At 35.6% G+C, this 25,024-nt stretch overlaps 1 protein-coding gene across 8 annotated transcripts in view; it reads right to left on the bottom strand.

Moving 5' to 3' along the window:
• gulp1a (GULP PTB domain containing engulfment adaptor 1a) overlaps nt 1-25,024 on the bottom strand; it is a 64,150-nt gene that overhangs the window by 26,417 nt on the left and 12,709 nt on the right. For 2 of the 8 annotated variants that reach the window (XM_051118309.1, XM_051118310.1), the window contains exon 1: nt 854-1,055. The exons of 4 other annotated variants lie outside the window; for them this stretch is intronic. The gene's annotated coding sequence lies outside the window, so the exon portion shown is untranslated. Of the gene's footprint in view, nt 1-753; nt 778-853; nt 1,056-25,024 lie in introns of those variants that run through there. 2 more of the 8 variants (XM_051118308.1, XM_051118311.1) reach the window with 2 other exon arrangements.

The following is a 25,024-nucleotide window of genomic DNA, read 5'->3' as shown; positions in this document are numbered from 1 at the left end:
AATGTTAAAGAGAAAACCAATTTTCATTCTAACAAGTCGACGTAAACTACACATTCGAGTTCATCGATAAAATCGATTTATCGCCCAGCCCTATAATAGGGTGGTTGTGTACACACACTGCCAACACACATTTATGTTTAAACAACATGTAGAAGTAAGTTATACATCTGATGACCAGTTTAAAAAAAAAAGGTTTAAAAAAGAAAAATACTGAAATGACTGTAAATGGTGATTCTTTGAATACTGTAATCAACTATCAAAACAGTTTACTAAATAATTATAGCTTATAGTTATTTCAGAAATTCTTCATATAACATTCCTTAACAATGAACTGAAAGTAAGTATGACAACAGATATTCACATAACCAGACTATTGTTTGGGGAAGAGGGGTAATCTGCTTTATAACTGCAATTTCTGTTATTATCATGTTTAAAAAAAAAAAATCTAACCTTTTCAAAAGCTCAAAAAGCATGCAGCAGCTTAGGATGAACAGAAAAATGTAAACATCCACACAAAAAAAAAAAAAAAGTTAAGGCTGTTCAAAGCTGATGAGCATTCCACTGATATGACCCATATCAGAGTGAACCCTGCCAGCATTCAACAAAACTATGCTTCACCACCACAACAACACTGAGAAACACACAGAATGAAATAAAACTATCCTTTGTTTCCAACAAAACCCTATTCACTAAGCTCAAATAGCAGCCATTCTAAAACAATGTTTATTAATTCAAACCCTCTGCATTCCTTACATGGATCAGTTGTTATTCTCCGCTGAGCTCGGAGCCATACTGGAAACACTCCTGTCCTTTCTGTCAGTCCTCTCCACATAAAAAAGGCCAACATTCTTACCAATAATGAGAGGAGATTTCCAAAGCACCAGCCAGTGTCTTCTGCCAAAGACGAACCAAATGAGAAAACCAACAGAAAGAGAGCCTCTAGACGAAAGCTAAAAGATGGGTGAACTGTAGAGCCGGGCGACTTATTCGCTTTCACACAAGCTGGGATACTAAGGAGGAAGTTCCAGCAGTGCTTAATAGTTTTCAGCTGTGGGCCAGATGGGGTTACGTGAAGTACTAAAGTAACAGGGGCGGCGGGTTTGCGAGCAAAACGAGGTGTCTCATGAGTGTGAGAGAACCTCTTGAAAGAAAGAACAGGAGAAAAGGAGACAGGAAGAGAGAATGACAGAAATAAGCAGTGCTGTTTAAGGGCAAAATATTTAGATTTATATCTCTGGAAAACTTGATTCTGATTGGCCACTCACAGAGTTGAACAGTCAAATATCTCATTGTTCAATGGCAACATACTTATGCTTTCTTTTCATTTAGATTTTTTTCACCATTAGAATACACAAATGGCACAGTCTTCCAACTCAAAATGTAGTAACTGAGACTTTATTTTGCCTTTTTAAAACTGAGGCTGCAAGATGCATGTTTTAAATTATAATATTATTTTTCCAAAAAGAAGTATCAGTGTTAGCAGGGCATCTGCGTTAGTAATTTACGTAAGGACATTAACTCACTGAAAACTTGCTGAACATATGAAAACAAAAGTTTCCACCACAGGAAAAAAAAAAAAAAAAACATCAACCACAAAAATTCTGGTTCATACTTCAGCCACAGAGCAACTTGAGTGCAAGACAGTGGACTATGGCAGCTAACGGTGTTACGCTCACTGAAATCTGACACCTATGCCTTATTCAACATGTCACAACTGTTACAGATGACCAAGACACTAGACAGACAGCAGACATGGAAATGTACAGCTCATATAGATGGTGAAAAGTACAACTATTCTCATCTCCAAAAAAAAAAATTTGAGTGGGGTGGGGCTGTGTTAGTCTTGGCATCAGCAGGTCTGAAAATATTTTAAAGGATTCTTTTGCTTTATTATCCTAAAATTTGTTTTCCTTTCCATCATCTTGCCCCCTCCTCCTTGTGTGGACAGATGTGGGGAGGGGAAAGTAATGCGTTTAAGACTTTGGCATTTTCCATTTCGTGAGGTAAAAGTACTTATTCTGTGGTTTGGACCATATGTTTTAAGAAGTGCAGAAGTAGCCATAATCTTACAAGCACCTGGCCGACATTAGCAAGAAATGTTGACACTTAAATGTTTATCTTTAGGAAATCTGATAACACTTTCAGATGGGCAATGGAAAAACAACAAATATAAGCAACATCGAAAGACAAATGTCATACAAAATTAATTTTGGTGAATCAATTCCAAATTCTTACTCAACCAATAATATGTGCTACTATTAAAAACATTCACAGAAGTGTGGGTTTGCACATTCCAGAAAGACTGTCTGTTAGTGCGATAGTTGTGAGGAATTTCAGTGACTTTTTCTACATCGTTTCAGCAGTAGGTGGTGACAAGTGGAAGGCTTTATGAGTTAGTCAGTGAATTATTCGCTCAACTAATTCTTTCAAAAACACTGAATTACTTAGTGTTATTTTAAGAAAATCTGGAACTCTTTTGTTTGAAATGGTTTTCTTTGGTGGAATGAACTAGCAATGCTGTCTCTAAAATGTCATTTATTTAGTACGCTAAAAAATGCTGGGTAATTTTTTTTTAACCCAAATGTGGGTTTAGCCCATTGGTTCAATTTATTAGGTTATTTTTTATATTTTTTACCCAGGTGTTGGGTAGTTTTTCCTGTAACTAAGTTGCTGGGTCATTTTTAATGCTGGGTTGAGCCTGTCTATGATGAAACAACTCAGCTACAGAGTTACAGTCGGAGCGCAGGCTTTTTGAGTCCTCTACTCAGCGCCGCCGATTTGGTGAAATTCCTCAGTGAAATAAAGGTTTGTATACAGTTTATTTCATTTATAAAGTCTTATCTGTGCTGTAAACTGTATTTTTACACAACGCAACATAAGGATGAGATGTCAGTCAGCTGTATCAGCAGTGGTCACTTCGCATGATGGAAATGCCTTTTGGCTTTACGTAAAAAAAAAAAAAAGTACACTGTACACTGAATTATTAATTAAGATGTTATGATAGTGTTTGGTTCAATGTATATTCAAACTAATGAATCCTTAACTTTAAAATCAGTGTGATTAACTTCATGACTTCTACAAAGAAAAATTGGATTCAAAATATAAAACAAATCTCATAAATCACACTTGAAATATTGTTCAAAGTGTAACTGTTATTGACTTGCATCTGAAAAAATGTAATAAAATAAGAAAACAATTTACAAGGTAGGTGTAAGCAAAATGTTGATAGGACAATTATAGGTAACCTTCCGTTATTAAATTACATTTGTTTGGGGAGAGGACAAATATTCCGAAACTTTCTGAAAATACAATATGAGAATTAACTGCTCAATTACTAGAAATGTGTACCTTGGATATTATACAATTTGCATACATACAAAATTAGTGGAAAAAATACATTTTTAAGATGTTTCCAACTCTGCCTTTGCACCAATTCTGTAGAATGAGATACATATTTAAATAACTTCACCAAACCTACTACCTCAAATGTGAAACTGAGAGAGATTATGTATGTAGATACATTGACTCAGGGACTTGCAGAAGATGAAAAGAAACGGAGTGGGTGAGGAGATCTTGGCTGGGAGAAAGAGGAGCACAATCTTGTTAAGGTCGGAAGCTAGCTGAAGTAAAAGTCTTTGCATTTCTATTTTTGCTTTACCCCACGCTCTCTTTGCCAAGAAGATACTTGTATCTCTATCTGATCATGGCCCCCAAAAAAACAGTCAAAAAGCAGCTCCGTTTCAAAATTCCTACATAGGGAGCATTTTAAGGCATCACTGACAAGCACTCAACTTGTTTTCGGTAGTACTGGCTCACTAGGTTCCCACTTGCCTGCTTATTTCTGCCTGCAAAATAATTTGAACGCTAAAGCCTAAGGCATTGCAAATCAGCCACTTGTGAGGTTAAAGTGGTTTGCTTCATTAATTGGGATAAACAGGTCTTGATGAGCTATAATTACAGAAAGACTCTTCAAGACAAACCTTACCATCAACTAATAGCACAACACCAAGGTCGACCAACAGAGTACTTTCCAATAGGTCAGCTTTTGACATTTCTCTCTGATTCAAGAGCCAGAGGCATCCAACGTAGAAACAATTAAAACAGATAATAAACCAGAGCTTGGTGTCAAACAATAGGTGAAATGAGCAAAGAAAAGATGGTCTACACTCTTCAATAATTTAGGGTTTAAGTTAGTTTACCAGAATTTATTCAGGACAGCTTGAAAGGCCAGGGTCTACTGATGTCTCTTGATGTTTCTATAATGACTCATGCTGCTTCACATAAAAAGAACACTAAAACGACAGAGGAACAATGAATAAATAATTTAAGAAATTCGAGGCCATTTTGCTGCAGAAACGTTTGAGTGCTTCATAATTAGAGAGTATTTATAGACGAATATCAGACTGTAGGTTAGAAGCCCCAATCTCAAGAGTGCAATGTCCAAAGTTAACATTTTGCAACAACTACTAACAGCGGGCGAATTGAAAAAATGACCAGATATAAATATTTCTTAGCAGCTATGAAGCTGCATTATTTTTGGGTTGTTTTGTCCTTGCACATACACTGCGAAACGGTGAAGGTGATTTGTTTTCCCTTGCAGCACCTACCCCCCACTTGTCTCTCTGCGAAATTGCATCTCTCAAAAAAAGTACATCAGCGGAGTTCAGACTAAAGTTCTTACAATTCAATTCAAAACCATTTATTAAATTGCAGTCCCAATTTTTACTTGTATTCGCCACTGTTAGTTTTGTGTCCCACTTTTGAAATACACATCAGCACAACACTTCAGATATATGCTCAGTGCTAGATGAGCTAGAGTGCTTATGTTTACACAGAAGTATTACTGTAGGGGTCATTTGGACTATTTTTTTTCCCACATCCCCAGGTCATTCACCTAAACCAACAAAGCATGGCTTTCTGGAGTAACCACATGATGATCTTTTGAGCAAAAGCCTCAGCTGCACTTCAAGACAGGACATGTGTTTACAACCACCAGTGGATCTTGAGCAGGAAATGTGGGATTCGGTCTCAATGATACCCTTACAAATTGTTGCAGCTGAGAGCTGAGAAAATTGAGCTGACCTATCTGCCCATTCCAACTATAGCATGCTGGAAATGAAGTCCTCATCCATTCAATTTAAATAGCACACGCTCAATGCAATATATATGATTGCTTTGACCGGGCTGACACTAAAGTGGCTTCTGTCAGAAAACATGTAGGCTTTTAAAATGGATATGCAACAGGCAGAAAGGAGAAGGCTGAAAAGTACTGAGAAATTACACTTAAGTGAAAGAATGAACACTGTATTAAAAGTTTAAAAACAATCAATATATTAAAATAGAAAACAGTACTTTTAAATTGACTTTATACTACACAAAATACTGTTTTACATCAAAAAACAAAATTTGCTTTAATGTTTTCTGAGATTTTATGTATTTTAATGCTGTATATCAGAGTGCTGCCTTTGTACTTTTGACTTTTATTTTTAACCTTTTTTTCACATTTTATTGTACACCTAATTCTACACTAAATTTAATAAATGTATTGTTTCTACGGCTGTCAGTCGAATAAAATTTTTACTCTAATTACATGATGTGTCGATTAATTAATCTAATTAATCTCAAAATAAATTTGACTGTCAAAATACCCACAAAAGATTATTTAAAGCTACTTTTTGTGTTAAATAAGAAAGTATTCAGTAGACATTACAAATTGTAGGTTTAGAAAGAAATATTTTATTTGATTCATCATAAAATGTATTACACAAACATTTATGCTGCAGCAGCCTAACGTAAACTATGGAACATAAAAGATCATTTGAGAAAGTATCTCAGTATGTTTTGCTCATACAGTGAAAGTGAGTCATTCAGTCATTTGATTCAATTAATTCAAATGGCTGATTCATTCAGGAATTAAGTAAATGGCTCTCTTTATAAGTGGGCCTTTGTATCATTGATTCACATGATTAGCTCAAAACGCAGATCCATTTAGAAACTAAACACCTGTGTTTTGGTCGGAAATGTGCAACAATTCCGCAATGGCTTCAAAAGGTAATATGTTCTCTGCAAAACTGAGCAAAAACGCATAACATAATGTTTAAAATATAACACAATATCAACTTCTAATTTACTTAACTGTTGTATAAAAATCACATTAAAGCTTGTGATATATTGGGACAAAATCGGACCTTGTGTCATATTGCTCTTGCTGCCTGTGTGATATTGTCTGATTTGTGATATATATAAATATGAGACAAAACACATACAGGGGCATTTTTTGCACCAATATTTTGAGTTTTAGGACATAACTGCATTTATGGAGTTGTTGCCCTGCATCATATTTGTCAACAGTCAACTATATGAAATATAAGATGATCTACAGGTCTGGGGGCGGGGCTAGCCTGTTAACTACGTTAAAATATTTGAATTGCGTTATTTTTAATAACTGATTAAAGGGGTCATCGGATGCAAAGTTCACTTTTACATGTTGTTTGAACATTAATGTGTGTTGGCAGTGTATGTACACATCTATCCTATAATGATAAAAATCCATGCAGTGGTTTTTAATTACTCTGTAAAAATAATATCCCCTTTTTTAAATCGAGCCATTCTCAGATGCCTGACGGTGTGGCGTCACATGTAATAATGAACATAGTGGTCATCATTTACTCCCGACATCTGAGCCGCTGAAGATGCAGTGGATTACGTTTGTTTGTGAATGGAATGCGCCTCCCAATCTACATATATCCGTCTATGGTCACGCAAATCATTCGTGATCCAGCTTCACTTACAGCCGAAGTGAGAAGGTTCGCCTTTCCTAATAACGTGGTAGTTAGCAAGTTTAAACACAGCTAAATGCGGCTAAAGTAAACAGGCTCGTCACTCCACAGAGAGAAGAGAGGGGCGGGGCGAGCAGAGCTCATTAACATTTAAAGCAACCTCGACCAGATCGGGATGATTTTTGCAAAGCTAATTTTGGCAAGGTAAAAAGGGTGTTGTTTTACACTACCATTGAGAATTTTTAACCAAAGCATATTATAGACTTTTCATTGAGACTCTAAAGAATCATATCAACTTGTGGAAAATGGGCATCCGATGACCCATTCAATTGTTAACGTGTTAAACTGACAGCCCTAATTGTTTCAAAAAACACAGCAGAAAAAAAAAAAAAAAAAAAAAAAGACGATTTGAGAATGTTTCCTCTTTCCAACATACTGGGGGTCTGACAGCCCCCAAAAATGTAGCCTCTCACATCCCATGATTACCTCTCTCTCTGCCTTGCAAGGTCGCATAACGTGGCCCATCAGTGAGAGAATCAGAGGCTCCTGCTCTATATCTGTAAAAACTGAATTACAGCCAGCTCACTCTGTCAAAGCCAATGTACCCGTGCCTACAGAGCCAATGGATCATGATCAAGTGAACCTAGAGCATAAAAAACCCACCAATATCTAACCCTCTCCCTCGCTTACACGCACCTCTGTCTAGACCACAGATGGGAATATGCTGCATTTCAGTTTCAACAGTTAACGCTAATGAGAGAGGAATATAGGATCTGTAAACACAGCACTGAGGAGACCTAATTGCCAATTAGAGTTTGTTTGCAGTGGAACCAACTGAAGTTACTCTGCAAACATGAGACGGACCTTTCAACATATGAAATGTCATTTTTGATCATCTCTGTGAGCATCTGATTTATCACACACCATTGCCTTTACTGAAATCTGTTACTCTTATACATATTTATAGGTGAAATTGACAGTATCAAATATAATATCAGTGTCAAAATTGGAAGTTTAAGTGTCACCAGTTGTGTTACTAACAGTAGAGTTGGCAGATATAGGTCAAAACTTTCATCATGCTAAAGAAGAGAAGAATGACACATAATTCCTATGGGACAAATGTGCAGAATACAATTCGACTTCAGATTGCATGTCACTGGAACAAACCAAAAAAACATGAAATCAAACAACTCTACACTGAAAGTTGAGTGCAGCACCACTGCACTGCCCAAGCCACTGAGGACAAGACCTAGTAAAATTGTAAAACTTTGCATCACTTCAACAAAGTAATGAAAAAAAAAAATTCTAATGCAAAGATATAGCTCTAAAACAACGCCACTTGAGACTCATGTAAAAGAAAAATCAAATATCGCAACTACAAACTAGCTCAGTGTTCATCCCAAAGGGTCAAGAAAAAGAAATCACAAGCAAAGAGGATCAGAAGAATCTGGTTCCAAGTGGTCATATGAAACTCAGAATAAAATCGGACTCCATACTTTCTCAGTTCTGGGAAGAGATATTCTAAATATAGTGCTGGACAAAAAAACAAAATGTTTCAAGGAAAACCACCTAGAAAATCATCAATCCTTCACTTATTTAGAAGCAACGTGAAGCCTCTGGGCCTACGTGCATGAAACCTACAACACAGAGCAGAATAATCAGGTCTCATCTAAGCAAGATCGTAATCATCTGTAAGTCAACAAATAATTTCTTTGATAGAAAACAGCATGATTGCAAACCATGGGAGGTAAAGATCCTATGTGACTACCAGAAGCTGCAGTCAAAAAGTACATTACCACAAAGAACACAAAAGATTTCATCAGCTAATAAAGCGTGAGATGGGATTTCATGGTCTTGAGAGCAAAGCAGGCAACTTGCACCTCTTCTGAGACAAAAAAAAAATTTCCATCGTTTTTTTTTTTCCCCATAAGTGATTTAAAACACTCCGTAGTCAGCAACGAACACCACAGCACTCCCAAACTCAAGAGCAAACATCACATTGCTGTATGCAAACAGGAAATGAGATTTGCTGATGATGATTCTGTTTAAACACTTGAAGGTATTCAACATTCCTATTTAGAGTGCATTTGAAACCAAGCTAGAATCCTTTTTTGCTTCCACACGTTTCAACCCTTGGAGCTTTCTTCTCAGGAGTTGCACCAGTTGAATTTTTTGCACATTTTGGGATTAAAAAAAATCCATAGACAGACTGTACTGCCAATTACAGCAAACCCAGTCTTAAATTTAGCATTCACCCCAAATATTAAGTAAAAAACACTGTGTACATGCTGTGAGAATCCAGAGGAATGCAAAAAGGCCTTTTTGACTTCCTGCCCACAGAAACCCAACGTTCCCTCCACATCTGGTGAAACCATATGCACCTTAAATGTAAAAAAATGCACAGGCAGGGGGCAGAATGTTTTATAGAGAGAAAGCCGGATGGCCTTAAGCATGGTCAACATCAAATACAGGCATTAACAGAAATTAGCTGAGACGTGACCTTAAAGTAGAATAGCTTAAAAAGATAGCAGCAGAGATCGTTGTGATTAGTGAAGACTGTTAAGGTCAACTGTAGTCCTAAATATAAAATGCACACATCTAATTTATTTTAAAGATCATTAGGTCAGGTTAGTGTAAATTCAAAACTGATGGGATGAAGACGAGCCAGTGAAATATCAGCAAAATGAGAAGGAGTTTCTGTGCAAGTCCCTTCTTGAATTGAGAATGGTTAGCAAACAGTTTGCACAGAAATGTGTTTTGCTCAGGCCTCATACAAATATGTATGAAAAAGATTGTTTAGATAAGTCAAGGAGGTGCAAAAATTGAAAAGAGCAAAGGCTGAGATTATGAATCAGGCACAGGCCCTTACTATGACACAGGTGTCGTCCTGAGGACTGTTCCAGACAGATTGATCTTTCTGCTGTCATCAGCAAAAAAGGCCCTTAGGACATGACAGGCATTTTGTCTTCATTTGCTTCCCATGAAGTACTTTGAGGCTTTACAAACACACCAGCAGAATGTTCAAGAGCCTTTTTAATACTACTTGAAGTTGTCAGCACATCAAAATTTCTATACTTACAGATGGGAGGAAAATGCGTGTGACATTTAGGACAGAGGGAAATTGTCCTTCAGCTCTTTTCAATGGACAAGGCTTCCTGCAAACACTGAAAGGAAACTAATGGATTCAGCGAATGATGGACTCGCCACATGCTTCTTTTAAAAGCAGGGATGTGAAGACGTGCCAAAGCGGCACCATGCTTAGAAAACAGGGTTAAAGAAACAAGGCAAAGCATTTGTTGTTAGAATCCGCCATAATTTTACAAGGTTTTAAATGGAAAATGTCCTTATTCTAACAGCTTTCTCACTCTAAAGGGACACTGGCTGAGGTAAAGCCCTTTAACCCTACTAAGTGCTCCAAGCCACATTTCACAATTCTCAATGCCAGTGTTCTGCCATGGGCAGATAAGAGCCTCAAAACCAGCCACAGAGACTGCAGCAGAATGAATTTTGGGAGCTGTTGGAGACAAGCTTCCAAGAAATAGACACAACCTTCCAATCTATTAAACCAGTTACAAATGCTTGTTAAAACTGAGGTCAGCAGAGGCGAACAACCATCCCCCACTGAGCAACCTTGGGGAGCACAATACGGACAATTCTGACTGTAAACGGTTTCAAAGATTCAGCCCGAGAAGGAAACAAATCAGCCTGAATCTTAATATTCCAAGAGGCCCTACTCCATTATTGTTCTTTTAAAGCCAAAGCTAATAAGTCTAGAGTGCTGAGAAAGAGGGAGGATAGAAACAGAGGTAGGGGCTACATTACTGCCTGACCCAGTTAGAATAATTGATTTCATGTGTCAACTGAGTCAGGTTAAGTTGAGCAGTATTTCCAAGGAAGCAGAATGGAATTAATCAGGCTTCAACCCTGAACTGCAGACAGGGAGTCCTCGGATAAAAATTCCACAGGCACAAAAGACAGGGGGCATTGAAGTTATCGATTACACCATACTTAAAAAAATCAGTGTTTCGAATAGGTGAGTTTAATCGCAACTAGACAAAAAAGGGAATTCTTTCAGTATGAATAAAATCACATAACATAATGAACTCAAAAAACGGTATTTTCTGTAATATGTGACCCTGGACCACAAAACCAGTTTTATGTTGCACGGGTATATTTGTAGCAATACTCAAAAATATATTTGATTGGTCAAATTTATAGATTTTTCTTTTATGCCAAAAATCATTAGGATATTAAGTAAAGATCATGTTCCATTAAGGTATTTTGTAAATTTCCCACCATAAATATATGAAAACGTAATTTTTGATTAGTAATATGCATTGCTAAGAACTTCATTTGGACAACTTTAAAGGCGATTTTCTCAGTATTTAGATTTTTTTTGCATCATCAGATTCCAGATTTTCAAATAGTTGTGTCTCAGCCATACATCAACGGAAAGCTTATTTATTCAGCTTTCAGGTGATGTACACATCTTAATTTCGCGATTTTTACACTTATGACTTTTTGGTTTTGTGGTCCAGGGTCACATACATCCATATCATATGTCTGTATTGTCCATCAAAAGAAAAAGAAAAAAAAAAAAAAGTTTTAGAGTTTACTGTGTTAAAAAATATTTCTGAGAAGGGACCAGTGGCAGTCCAGGCTTATGTGGTGCTTTAAGCGAGAGAGACATGGCAAAATAAAATGAAATAAAATAAAATAAAATAAAAATCAAATAAGTTCAAATCAAAATTCAAATCAAATCAAATCAAATCAATAAATAAAAAATAAAATAAAATAAAATAAAATAAAGACAAATAAAAAAAACAATAGTTTTAATTGACTTCAAAATACCTTTTTTGAATAAAATAAAATAAAATAAAATAAAATATAAAACAAAACATTTCAAACAATAGTTTTAATTGACTTATCCATTTTAATGCAAATGATATACAAGACTTAAATGTTGTTTGAACCCAACAACCTTTAAATTATCTTTTTTTGTGTTCAACAGAAGAAAGAAATGCATAGTTTTAGAACGAAATGATAACAGAATTTTTATTTGTGAGTTAACCATCCATTTAGGGTGTGCTAAAAGTATAAGGTTGTACCTTTACTCTCGCAGTGACAAGGAGTTAGTTCCCTAAAGGTGCAATTTTTGTCATTTTTTTCCTGGCTTTTTTTTTTTCCAATCTAGAATACTTAACTTAATGACATCATTAATATACGAATTGTCGCTTTGGTTGCACCATTGCTGCAAGTGCTATTCATATTCCACTTGGCTCAAAAAACTGTTTGAATGAGCTTGATGCTTCTGTAGAATTAAATTCCACAGTATACGCTTGAAGAGCACAAAAAAGGAAATAATTCAATATAAGGTCTCCCCTGATAAGTCTAAGTGGACTCAGTTAAAACGCTTCAGCAGTATGTCTGTCTGGTTGTTCACAGCAGGATGTTCACCTGCGGTGAAAAACAAGAAAGAAGCATTCAGCTTCATTTTGCAATGATTCCAGCCTCTATAAATAGAAAGCACACTAAATTAACAGTAGAACTACTATGCAAGAACATGCTATATTCTCAAAAGCTATTGGTGATTGAGCCATTCAAACTGAAAGCCATTTAAATGCAACTATCAATCACTGTCTGCAGTCCTCCCTCCATTTCTTTTGATATGAGCAGAACATTATCAAAGTAGAAAATAGGTCTATTATTAATCATAGGCATATAAAGCTGAAATTACAGCTATTTCTCACATATAGTGGACTGCCGACCCAATATATTAACTTGTGTAAATTGATCACTCAGACGTGTACAGCTACAATATTTTCTGTTTAACATGCTCACCAGCCATGCATACATTTTCTTAGATGCTTGTGCTCTCAATGGGAGCTGGTGATAAGAATCGGTTTAAAAAAAAAAAAAATGTGGTGCTACCTTTCAACACTGAGTCCTTCATACATGGAGAAAAACAATCGCTGCCATTTTCTGTGGCAGTGACGCTACTCCTTATATGAGTCTTGTGATATTAAAGCTCTCATATATATAAAATATATATATATATATATATATATATATATATAAACAGTAGAAATATATATATATATATATATATATATATATATATATATATATATGGGAGATGGAGATTAAAATGACCATATTACAAAAGGCAGTTTTGACACAAATTCATAACTATATCCATAGATGAAAGCAATCCTATTGTCAAAGGAAAATCCTAGAATATATTGCATTATAAAAGCCCTTTGATGTACTTTCTGCTAGGGTCTCTTTTATAAAACCGATTTTCTAAGGCAATGAATTGCACAAACAGCATGTAATATCTCACAAATTGAATACCAATTTTGTTGGAAAAGCTTTATTTCCTTGAGGAAATTAATTGGTCTGATTAAATTTAGATTAATTAGCGTGGTAATTAGATTAATCACAGACTATGCCTAGTGGAAAATAATTACATATTTGATAAATGTCTGCTGGAGGCTTTAGGCGTGTATACATTGTGCACATATACTGGTATTCAGTGCAGAGCTGGCAACTGAAAGGTTGTAGATTCAAACCCCAAAAGGGACGATCAATAAACTATCTTCACTGTGCCCTTGAGAAAGACACTTAGACACTGCAAGACACTTTGGATAAAAGTGCCAACTAAATGACAAAGTAGTAAACAACAGCAACAGCTGTCAGAAAGCGCAGAACTGACACCATATCCCATATAACTTTGATTTGTATAGATGAAATTACTGTTTACAAACAAACACTCAACATCAACACTTCAACACTCCAGAAAAAAGCTGGTTTAGATTAGCGCTTCATTTAAACTGAGCTTAAAATGAACAAAAAGTGGTGTGTGGGGGGTTGAAACACCATTTCCAAAAGATTAATGGGGATTTGAGCTTCTTTAGATTACGATCACGATCGATGGATCAGGATCCAAGACTGGTGTAGAACAGTACCACACAGACCCTTGTTTTTAATAATCCGATGACGTTATATGACATCATGATAATCTATGCAGAGCATCTGACTTTTACTCCAAAGGGTCTATATTTGGGGTGAGATACAGGATAAGATAAAGGCTCAACCACAAACAACAAAGAAGATGGGCACTCTTTTCATCATAATGCATTCTTCAGGCATAAAGACAGGCAAGGGCAGAACGCATGCAACTGAAATCAATACATAAAATAAGACTGAGAAATGAAAGACAAAGAGACCGAGACAGACAGAAATAACGGAAACCCCCTTAGCGCTGAAGATTTGATTGCACAATGCTTGCCTGTGTATACTGAATTAGCCCTTAAGTAGATTTCCATGTATGTCATAAAGTGGTGTAGTAAAACTGCTGTAGTAAATGCTTTGAGCCTTGCTAAGCAATTATAAAAAGGATATATAACGGATAGTTCTGGTTCTAAATTCTCATGGAATGAGCCACATTTGTGACTATACATCTATATTAATAATGCCAAGCTGCATTGTTTAACATGACAAATTGCACATAAGTCATACAGACTACTACTACTGCATAGAAAGTTTTACCAGACACATGTAATAAACCAAACTAGGCTCACTGAAAAAATATGCCTCTACCCAAAAAAAAAAAAAAAAAAAAAAAAAAAAAAAAAAAGTACCTATACATACAATTCACTGCAGTTTTCAGTTGAAATAAAGATTAGTGCCAGTAAAACACAAACAATTTTTATTCCTTTTCACACAAATTATGATTATAAGGCAGATTACACTTCTATGCATGTGGTTCTTTCAACTATTTTATGTCATGATCTCAAAATACTTTAAACATAGTGCACGACTTGTAAACTAATACATTTGACATTTGCATCATATGACCAGCTCCAAATATATGTCTTTTCTGACATAGTAAACTATATAGTAAACTAGTTTTTTTTTTTACCCTCAGAAACTCTGTGTTGTGTATTTAAAATGTTCTGGATATCAAATGAAGGCATAAAACATTAATTTCATTTATCTTTTAATTATTGAAAATTAAGCAAACATATTTTTGGCAAACAAAGGGGAATTTACTATTAAAAGTAAAACATGGAAGAAATGTTGTGTGATTATACCTTAAAAATAATGTTTGTTTCATTTTAGTAGTAGTATTAGTAATAGTATTAATATATTTCTGGCACAATGTCTTTGAGGTACACAGGACTTTTATTTAGACGTGTTTACCTTTACATTTCTGTGTGTATATGATATTACGTTTTTTTTTTTTTTTTTTTTTTTTTCTTTTTCGTTTTCCTAAAATAAAACGGTCAAATGCTGAAATCACCGCAAGTGTCACACGCGCTTTGGTGTGTGCAGTAAACACAACCACTCGTCTGCTCCATTCATTAATACAGAGACATGTAGAACATGCACAGGATTCACTTTTTTTTTTATTCGTTTTTTCTGCACCTCAGAACGGCTCATTTCATAGTGAATGAATGCAGTGAACTTGAAGAGTTCAGATGCAAAAGCCTAAGCCCATCTGATGTTTTTCTTTAAAATAAGCATTTGGGGCTGAGGCTCGGGTTTAGTGAGTGTGAGTGTTTGGGAACACAACGCCACCAGTAATGCTTTATTTCATGGCAGATGATTACAGCATTTTACTAGATTTGCAGAGAGACGTGTTCAGTTTTCACTGAAGCTGGAGTTTCCTGCCAAAATAAAAGCTCTACTGCCGTTTCTGTCAAAATAAACAAAATTCAATATATACAAAATATTTCTTTCAAGAGTAGAAATTAGGAAAGAAGTATTTTAATTTCCCTACTGTAGTGCAAAGCAAAAATAATATACCTATGAAATATTCATTTTCATTTATTCATTTATTATTAGGGCTGAGTAAAAAATATTGATATCTCAATATTAATCGATTCTCATTTTTATGAAACAATATTGATTCTTTAATATATAACAGTACATAACAATACATAAGCATATAACAGCTTGTAAACAATTCATGTAATATCACATTTACTTCAGAAGCATATGATCAAACTCGTTAGTCAGGCAGAAAAATAAACTGTAGAGGAGGAGCATTTTGTCAAATACATGCACCATATATTCACTATAATTTTTTTTTTTTTTTTTTTGCTGTTCTTTAATGTTTTGTTTGAATAAATCCACCCAAGTTTTTATGATGTTTATATGTAAACATCTATTTAAATGTTTATATGTAAAAAGAAAGCTAACTCAAGTAATTGTAACTTTATTATATAAACTTAAGTTTGATTTAAGCAGTTGTATAGCACAAATCAGTCCATTTTAACCTTCAACATTATAATCTAGTACCAACAGACTCTCTTATATATTTTACAGCATTAGTTGAGAGATTTTTTTTTCCGTGAGAAAATTTGGTATGTACTGTACCTGATATATATCCAAAATAATCGATACTGAATCGAATTGGTAATCGAATCGCAGACTTGTGAATGAGAATCGAATCGAATCGTGAAATTTGTGTCAAAACCCAGACCTATTTATTATTGCAGTGCAATTGTTTTACAATATATGGCTGTTACTGTCGTTGTTATTGTTATTATTATTATTATTATTATAATATTCTAATTTGTTTGGCTTCCTAAAACACCAGTGTAAATGTAATTTAAACTGAGACAGTATATCACAAATAAAAGAGGGTTGAGTCCCCTTTAAAGTTCAGGTACAAGCCAATTCACTGACCTTTTTCTGACTTAAGTTTTCTTAGTTAAGTACATAGGTTGGAGCTCTTATTTTGAATGCTCAAAGTGCATTAGATAGAATAATTTAACTTTAAAATTTACAAAATGTTCAATAATTTGTCTTTTTTTTGTTAAATAATCACAATAAATATTATATCATGGACTTCATATTGTGATATTATCGTATTGTGAGATTTTGATATCGTTACATCCCTACCAGCAATTTAATTTTTGAACTGCTGCTTAATAAAGTGTTGCCAGATTTGTTGCCAGATCTATTTCGGTTAAAACTTGATTTTAGCACAACTCATTGGACATTTCATTTTAAAAGAGTTGGAAAAAGCGCTAGAAGCAATGTAATATTATTTTGCAGAAATGCCATCACAGGCACATTTTTACAGTGAGCCTGGATTGCAATAAACCAAAACAAAACACAAAAAAATGGAAACAGCACATGCCATATTGCTAGACTAGCAAGGTCACATGAACAGAATGATTATCATCAATCACTGTCTTTTATCCCAAACACTAGTAGAGCTCTGACAGATGAAGGGGACAGTAATGAGGCACATAGCCCTGGCTGGCAATAAGGGAAAAGAAGACCACAGCCTATAAAGTACAAGATAAAACCAGGCTGCCAAGATGTCTTACAGCTGCTCACAGCTCATAGTCTCCACAGGAGCTGCAGAAAGCAACCAAGGTCAAAAAAATGAGTGTGCAAAAGACCTAGACATTGGTGAGAGATTTGGTGCATTAGACAGCATAGGCTGGAACACACAATGTTTGATTGTGATTTCAAATGATTTGCTGTTTTGCTGTCCCAAATCCTTGTCAGTTGTCTACATAGAGAGCGATAAAACCTTCCAAATGAAGGCTTTTCAAAAAGGTAAGCAGCGAAGATTTCCTTTCTTAAGCCTACAGTACTCATATCCTTTGTAGAGAAGGCAATCTCAATGTATTGTGAATAGCTAAGTGAAATATTATTATAGAATTTATAACAAAATTGTTCCCAATGATTAAAATAGTTTTAGCTTAGCAACATTTTAATTCTAATGAAATCAACTGTAAGCGCTATTTAAATGATATAGGGATCTGCCTATGCAGTGTTCAAAGGCAATCACTTACAAGGTTCCTTTTGAGTTAGAATACTGTCTTAGAAGGCAAATGCCCAAGCAACTCACTAGGTTTTGGAACAGAGTCAAAGTGTGCACAATAAATAACAGAAAATAGTGCTCAGCGAGCGTGAATAACATACTGTGTATCTTTTACATCCTTTCATTCTCTGTAACTCAGACACTCATTAATGTTAGCCAGCTAACAAGAAGCAGTTTTTCCCCGAAAAACAGGGAATGTAGCTTTAGAAGTAAAATCCAATATGCACAAACCGATATGTATTCTTACTTTGAGCACACATTTTTCATGCAAATGTAAACAAGGACAGGCTATTTAGAAAGTTGGTACACAAACTAGAGAAACTAATTTTGGAAGAACGAAATCCACAAGGGGGAAAAAAAAAATCTATCACACCATTAGGTTGAATAACAGGGTTTATCTGAGAACGGCATTGATTGAACCGCATTTGGGTTTATTGTGCACCTCTGAGAATACAGAGGCATTTATCACCTAATCGTATCATGGCATGACTCAAATCTATTGACTGAAACATGATGAATCTCTTAAGATTCAAGCTTTGACTTTATCAGAATATGATGGTAAGATAAAAGAAACTGCAAAACTGAACTGCACAAAATAAGAAATAACTAAAATATCACTCTTGAAATTACATCATACTATTTCTTACAACCATCACAGAATCACATCATGAAAATGAATGCTAAGAAAACTCATAAAACCCCTTTCTGTTATTAATGTGGATGTTTTTACATGAAAAAAAGAATTAATGCAGCACCTTTTTTTTTCGTTCCTGAGACCACACTAATGTTTTTCTCCATTTCCCATGGCTAATTACACACTCCTTATCCAGCACGAAAAATGTCAGTCTGTAAATGCAACCGGCTCCTGGCAACATGGCTGATCCTGCCAGCAACATATGCTTGTCTCAAAACTTAACTCACAGTGGTCTAAGTTCACAAGGTCAGTAGAGTTAACTGCTGCATAACATGCTGCATATAGCTACATTTTAAAATCTATTTACCGTCTCAATAAAAATGTCATGCATATAAATTTAAAGGATTAGTTTACTTCCAGAAAAAAAGTTACTGATAATGTACTCACCCCCCCATGTCATTCAACATGTTCATGTCTTTCTTTCTTTAGTCTTTTGAGGAAAACATTGCAGGATTTTTCTCCATATAGTGGACTTCAATGGGAGCTAATGGGTTGAAGATCCAAATTGCAGTTTCAATGTGGCTTCAAAGGGCTCTACACGATCCCAGTCGAAGAATAAGTGTCTTATATAGCTTTTTAACCACTTGCACTAGCTCGACTTCATGCATTACCTAGTCATGTTGGAAAGTTCCAACCCAGTATTTACAAAGCGAATGTGCAAAGAAAGTCAAACTCCCTTTCCAAAAAAGGTAAAACAATGATGTTGGTCGATTTTCAAGTTGGAAAAGAAAACGAGACTGAGTTCGCTCTACCCAACCTTTTGTACCGGAGTACACAGACGAAGAACTAACGATGCATGACCTTTCACGTTTTATTTTCATACACTTTTTTTTATTTTTTTCTAAAAATGATCGATTGTTTTGCTACATAAGACCCTTATTCCTTGGCTGGGAATGTGTAGAGCCCTTTGAAGCCACACCGAACCGAAATTCAGACCGTCAACCCATTAGCTCCCACTGAGGTCCACTATATGGAGAAAAATCCTGGAATGTTTTCCTCAAAAACTTTCTTTTTTTTTTTTCAACTGAAGAAAGAAAGACATGAACATCTTGGATGACATGGGGGTGAGTAAATTATCAGGATATTTTTATTCTGGAAATGAACTAATCCTTTAAACAGCTTTTCAGAGTACATCTTTATATATAGAACATTCTGCTATTCATCTCTCCAAATACATATTTTCTTTTTGACCACTGATACTACTTTTAGAGAATTGAAATTAATTGTAATATGGTATTGATAATGTTGGAATGGACAGAAAAACAGGGCATAAAAATAAAGATTTTAACCATAAAGTCAATTTTCCAAGCTCCCTCAGCACAATCCTCAAAAGGAATAGAAAAGAAATCCCGTTCTGCGGTTATAGAATTAAACACGTATGTCCAGGAGTACATGCAGTATACATGTGTCAAATCAAATGACTGGAATAATAATCCAAACGCACAGCAATGTATGTACACCCTGCCCAGCTGTCTTCACAAAGGGCAACAAAGGTAAAACAAAATGTCCTGGCTCAAAGAACAAAAGAAGAGAGAGTAAGCCAGGCCAGCTAGAGGGAGCATGGGGACAGAAGTGAGATGAAAGGCTAGAAGCATAAAGCAGCAGTGGGTGGTGATGGGTTTCTTTATCTTGACTCTGCAATAAAGAAGCAGCAATGCCATAAGTGATCTGCTTTTCTGACAGAATACTAGCTGTGTCAATAGCGGCAAAAGGCCATGCTGTACTAAACACTACGGCTTTAAGAAAACTGCCCAGTAACAGGGCTGACTGCTGTCGGATAGCAGGTGTCAAAAGCACAGGTCTCTTGTGGTTCAACTCTATTCTGCTAATGGACTAAAGCATAGAACATTCCAGCAGACAAAAAGTGTTGGCAGATCTTTCTGAACACCCTCTCTTTCTCTGTATGTCTCTGTGTTTTATGTAAAGGTGAAGCGTGTAATTTCTATGCCACCAGTGTCATCAAACTAAATTGAAAATTTCTAAATTGCTATTGGTCTGACAAATAGACAGTTCCAACCTTAACCAAACCATTGCTGTGTCAGGCTGGTCAGAATGTAAAAAAATGGACACAAGCAAAAAAAAACCAAGGCTAGCTTAAAGGGGTCCTATTATGCTGTTTTACAAAGCCTTAATTTTGTTTTGGGGGTGTACTACAACATCCTTTCATGCTTGGTGGATCGAAAAACGCATTATTTTTAATATAATTTATTACAATACATTTCTCCCAGCCTGGCACATAAGGCTCGATTAGTTCCAGGTTTAATGAAGGCCCGCCTTCTGAAAAACGAAATGTGTTGTGATTGGTTAGCTCTCCCACTGCGTTGCGATTGGCGTTTCAGTACTGCCACGCCCCTTGTCAAAGAAGCAAGTTCCCTGTACAGCTGTTAGAGCAAGCTAGATTAAAGTGATTCTTACGTTTTAAATGTGGATATTTTTCTTACAAAAACGCATTGATTCGCTACAGGAGTCCTTTATTAACCCCCGGAGAAGTGTAAGGCACTTTTTATTACGGATGGATGCATATTATTGGACTTGTTTTGGACTGCTGAGGAGAAACACTGATTGCATTTGTCTGAAAGAAGAAAGTCATATACACCTAGGATGCATGGAGGGTGAGCAAATAATACGCTACAGTAGTGTTGGGTCCTATCATCAGCCTGCGAGATCGCCAATACATGATATTATGTATTTATTTATTTACTTACATAAATTTTACAGCTCCAGCATAAGGGTAAAAGCAGCCTAACATTATCAAAGAACATCATCACTGATTAGCCTAGCCTATTCTAGTGCAAGTTTATGCATTTTAAAAACCACGTTATAAGTGAAGCTATCTACACTGTATGATAAATAAATCTCTTACTGAGGCGTGTTATGGCTCCGACGCAGCAACCCGAGTAGATTGTGGCTTCGGCATGTGTTTCGACCCCCCTGTACTGCACACATCTGCGTTCCGTTACAGCTCTGAAGTGGCCACTCTAGTCAATGCTTGTGTTTATACCCGCCGCACTGTGGCTCGTTGAAGCGGTTCTCCGCACTGCATAGCTAAAATTAGGCTAATCCCCCACCTCATCCCTACCCTCCCTCCAACAATTAGAATTTCCGTAGGTGGGATTTATTTTAATGATATTCTAATGGCCCGTGTTTTGACATCATTGCATGCGGAAAACAAACGTTGTAGTCCAAAGGAGCCGTTCGTTGTAGTTCTTGAAAAGGGTTTTTTTTTTTAAAACGAAATATCTCCTTTTGGAGTGGACTTTGAGATTTGTCACTTCGTAGATTTTTTTATGCCCAAAGATACACACCACACACTGACTAAAGTTCATAAAAGTGAAAAAAACATAACAGCACCCCTTTAAGATTTTTTTTCTATTGTGTCGGCTTAAGTAGTATTGTAATGTCAAGTATTGTAAATTACACACATCACCTTGACTGATTAAGGACCCCCTAAAGGTGAAATATGGCACATCTGATAAAACTCTTTAGGGTAGCTGCGGGACTCTTGTCCAATTTCTCGAAGGTCAAACACTAAGTGAAACAGAGGGTATTCACACAGTGCATAAACACTGTGATTATGCATTACTCAGGTTTTCCCACACTGTGCCTTAATTATACCGTAGCTTAGAAAAGCAGATGCAAAAAGCCATCTAACTGAGATACTCAAATGCATATGGGCCTGGGGCTAACTTGCTACGCCATTGATAACATGCACACACACACCATTCAAAACTTTGGGGTCAGTACTAAAATACTGTTTTCTATTTTAATATATTTTAAAATATAATTTATTCCTGTGATGACAAGTCTGAATTTTCAGAAGCCATTAATCCAGGATTCAGTGTCACATGATCCTTCAGAAATCATTTTAATATGCTGATCTGGTGTAACATGTCTTATTATTCTCAATGTTGAAAAGAGTTACACACACAACAGGAGAGTGGTCAAGGTTAAATATGCATAAATGTTATTTAAACATACTCGTGCATCAAATTATGCAAAATTTAGTTCTACCATCTCATAAGTCACATAAAAGCACCCTTTTCAGTTCAGACAAAAGATAAAAGAAAATCTGAAATCGCATTTAAGTGTATAAACCATTAATCTACAATACAATCAGCCACCTCGTAATATATGTATGAATTGGTTATGAGATAGCGTTGGTGCCTCAGGTAAGCATCACATGGATATCCTAAAACGATTACGTTTCAGAAGCAGCACCACGGTCCAACGCAGTCCACATCAACTGAATCATGTGGCAGGCATGACTTAAAGCCTCTTGGGAGAGACTTTGAAGGTAAATAGAGCTCAAGTTCAGGGTTGAATGAATCTAATAACTTTGTGAGTGTCTAGAGCTATGAGACTCTCTTGCCTTGAGTAAGATATGAACCTGAAAAGACATTACAGCTGCAGTTTAGACTGCTAATCCTCTGTACACACAAAGTACATTTTACACTGGTGGCTTGTCAGCTAAGTTTGGGCCTGACAGACTTAAAAGTTTTTGGCTACTTAATAAGAGGAAAATGTGAGCACATCAAAATAAATTCCCATGAACTCATCTCCAAAAGTAAATGCAAAAATGCACATTTGATGTAAAGCTTGAATTTTTGATTCTTGCATGATTTGGCATAAGAAAAAAATCTAGTTGAAAAACTTGAGCTTTCAATCTGCCAGCATCAGATTTGTCATGCTAGATATTTTAGATTAGATATTGATTTTTTTCCCCCCTCACCCACATTTCTTGGGGAACAATATACAAACACACACAACAACATTTATTTTGATTACATTCACCTGTAGCCATTATCTTGATGTAATTTCTTGGTATACTTAAGGTGTTTTCTGTTTTTGCAAACTCCTTTTCAACTTATATGGTGCTAACTTAAAGGTATACTTCAACCAAAAAAATAAAAGTTTGTTATTATTTATTTGCCATAAAATTATTCCAAACTTGTAGGCTGTTATTCTTTCTGTGGAACACAAAAGGCGAAACTTAATGTTTGTTTTCATACAACAACAGTTCTTATTGACCATGCCTGTCAATATACAGCGGGTAAAATAAGTATTGAACACGTCACCATTTTTCTCAGTAAATATATTTCTAAAGGTGCTGTTGACTTGAAATTTTCGCCAGATGTCGGTAACACCCCAAGTAATCCATACATACAAAGAAGAATTTAAGTTTTATGTAATAAAACGGAATTACACTAGAGAAAAGTATTGAACAGGCATGGAAAGCCAAGACACCAACTGAAATCCTTCAGTAATTAGAAAGCAATCCTGCCCCTTGTCAGTGGAAATTAATTTTAGCTTGTTCAGTCCCAACACCTACAGTACCAGGATGAAAAAAGATGAAACAAGGGTGGACATTTCAGCAGACTGTTGAATCCAATAGAAAATAAGAACTAAAGTTCATAGAAAAGGCCCACAGCACCTTTAAGATTTGAAGACTCTGTGCAAGAATGGGCCAATTCCGATTCCAATTCCGATTCTGCTTATCGATTCCGATTCTTTTCGACTCCCAGTTTAGATTCCAATGTGAATTAAAGATGTTATAAAGCATATTTATTCTGTTTCTTTTTTTGCTAAACATTTAGTTGCAGCTGAACACCATGAACAAAAATCAACAGGCTACATAAAAACAAGATTCACTTAAGAGCTGTTAGAAATAGAGGGGTGTGATTCTGGATAAATTGGGTTGTTGTTGTTTTTTTTTTGTTTTTTTTTTTAAATGGAACTTGTGGTTCTCTTATGATTCTGAAGGAAAAAAACATTAGACAACTAAACAAAATCACATGTAGGCCTAATTTATAAGTAAATGATTCAGTGATTCACACATTTACTTGGTTCATTATTGGATGAATCAGTGTTTTTGAATAAATGATCAAAGACAAATACATTATTAACAGTCCCCTTTTGCCATCTACTGGCATAAAAACATAATCGATAAATCTTTAATGTTATTTGGAATGTCAGATTAACTTTCAAAAGGATGATTTACTCTATTTTGATCTCTACCCTACATATCAGAGTTTATATCCAGACTATGAACTTTTATCCCAGTACTTCTGTGATTATTTGAATGTTTGTAACACAGAAATAATGAACTGTGTGGTTGAAAAGACTGTGAAACTGTTTCATTCATATACATGACAGGGGCTCTCTTTAGGTCAGCGGCAGCACGAATGCAGACTTGAATGTTCAAATAACACTAGTTTGATCGTATGCTGTACGGAAGAAAGGTTGAGGAATCAAACAGATGAATCATTGTAATTTAGGAACAGAATGACGTTGGTATTTGAATTGTGTTTGTGATCTTTAACGATCTGTTAAATTAAAATGCTTAGTCATATTGGTGGTTACACATCTTTTGCAACATATTTAGCTTATCACACATATTATAGGCTAGTTTGGTTTTTTGACTTCTGATCGCAAGTGTAGCCATACTTTGGAGTGCTATGCGCTCAGATTAGTGAGCAAGGTCCTGGCAGATCACTAGGCTGGGTCTTTACAGATAGAGGAAAAAAAAAAAAAAAAAAAATAGGAATCGATAGGCAGAATCGAAATTTTAATTTCACAAGAAGTATCCCAGATTCCTGACCTTAAGTATCCAATTCTGGAATCAGAATCGATTTTCGATACCCAACCCTAGTGATGTGTTTAACACTTATTTCAGTCGCCGTATATGTATACATATAAAAATTT

The sequence above is a fragment of the Labeo rohita genome, chromosome 9 (genome assembly GCF_022985175.1).
Source record: "Labeo rohita strain BAU-BD-2019 chromosome 9, IGBB_LRoh.1.0, whole genome shotgun sequence".
NCBI lineage: Eukaryota > Metazoa > Chordata > Actinopteri > Cypriniformes > Cyprinidae > Labeo > Labeo rohita.
The sequence above is the reverse complement of the archived record's forward strand: the minus strand, read 5'-3'. Positions and strand labels throughout refer to the sequence as shown.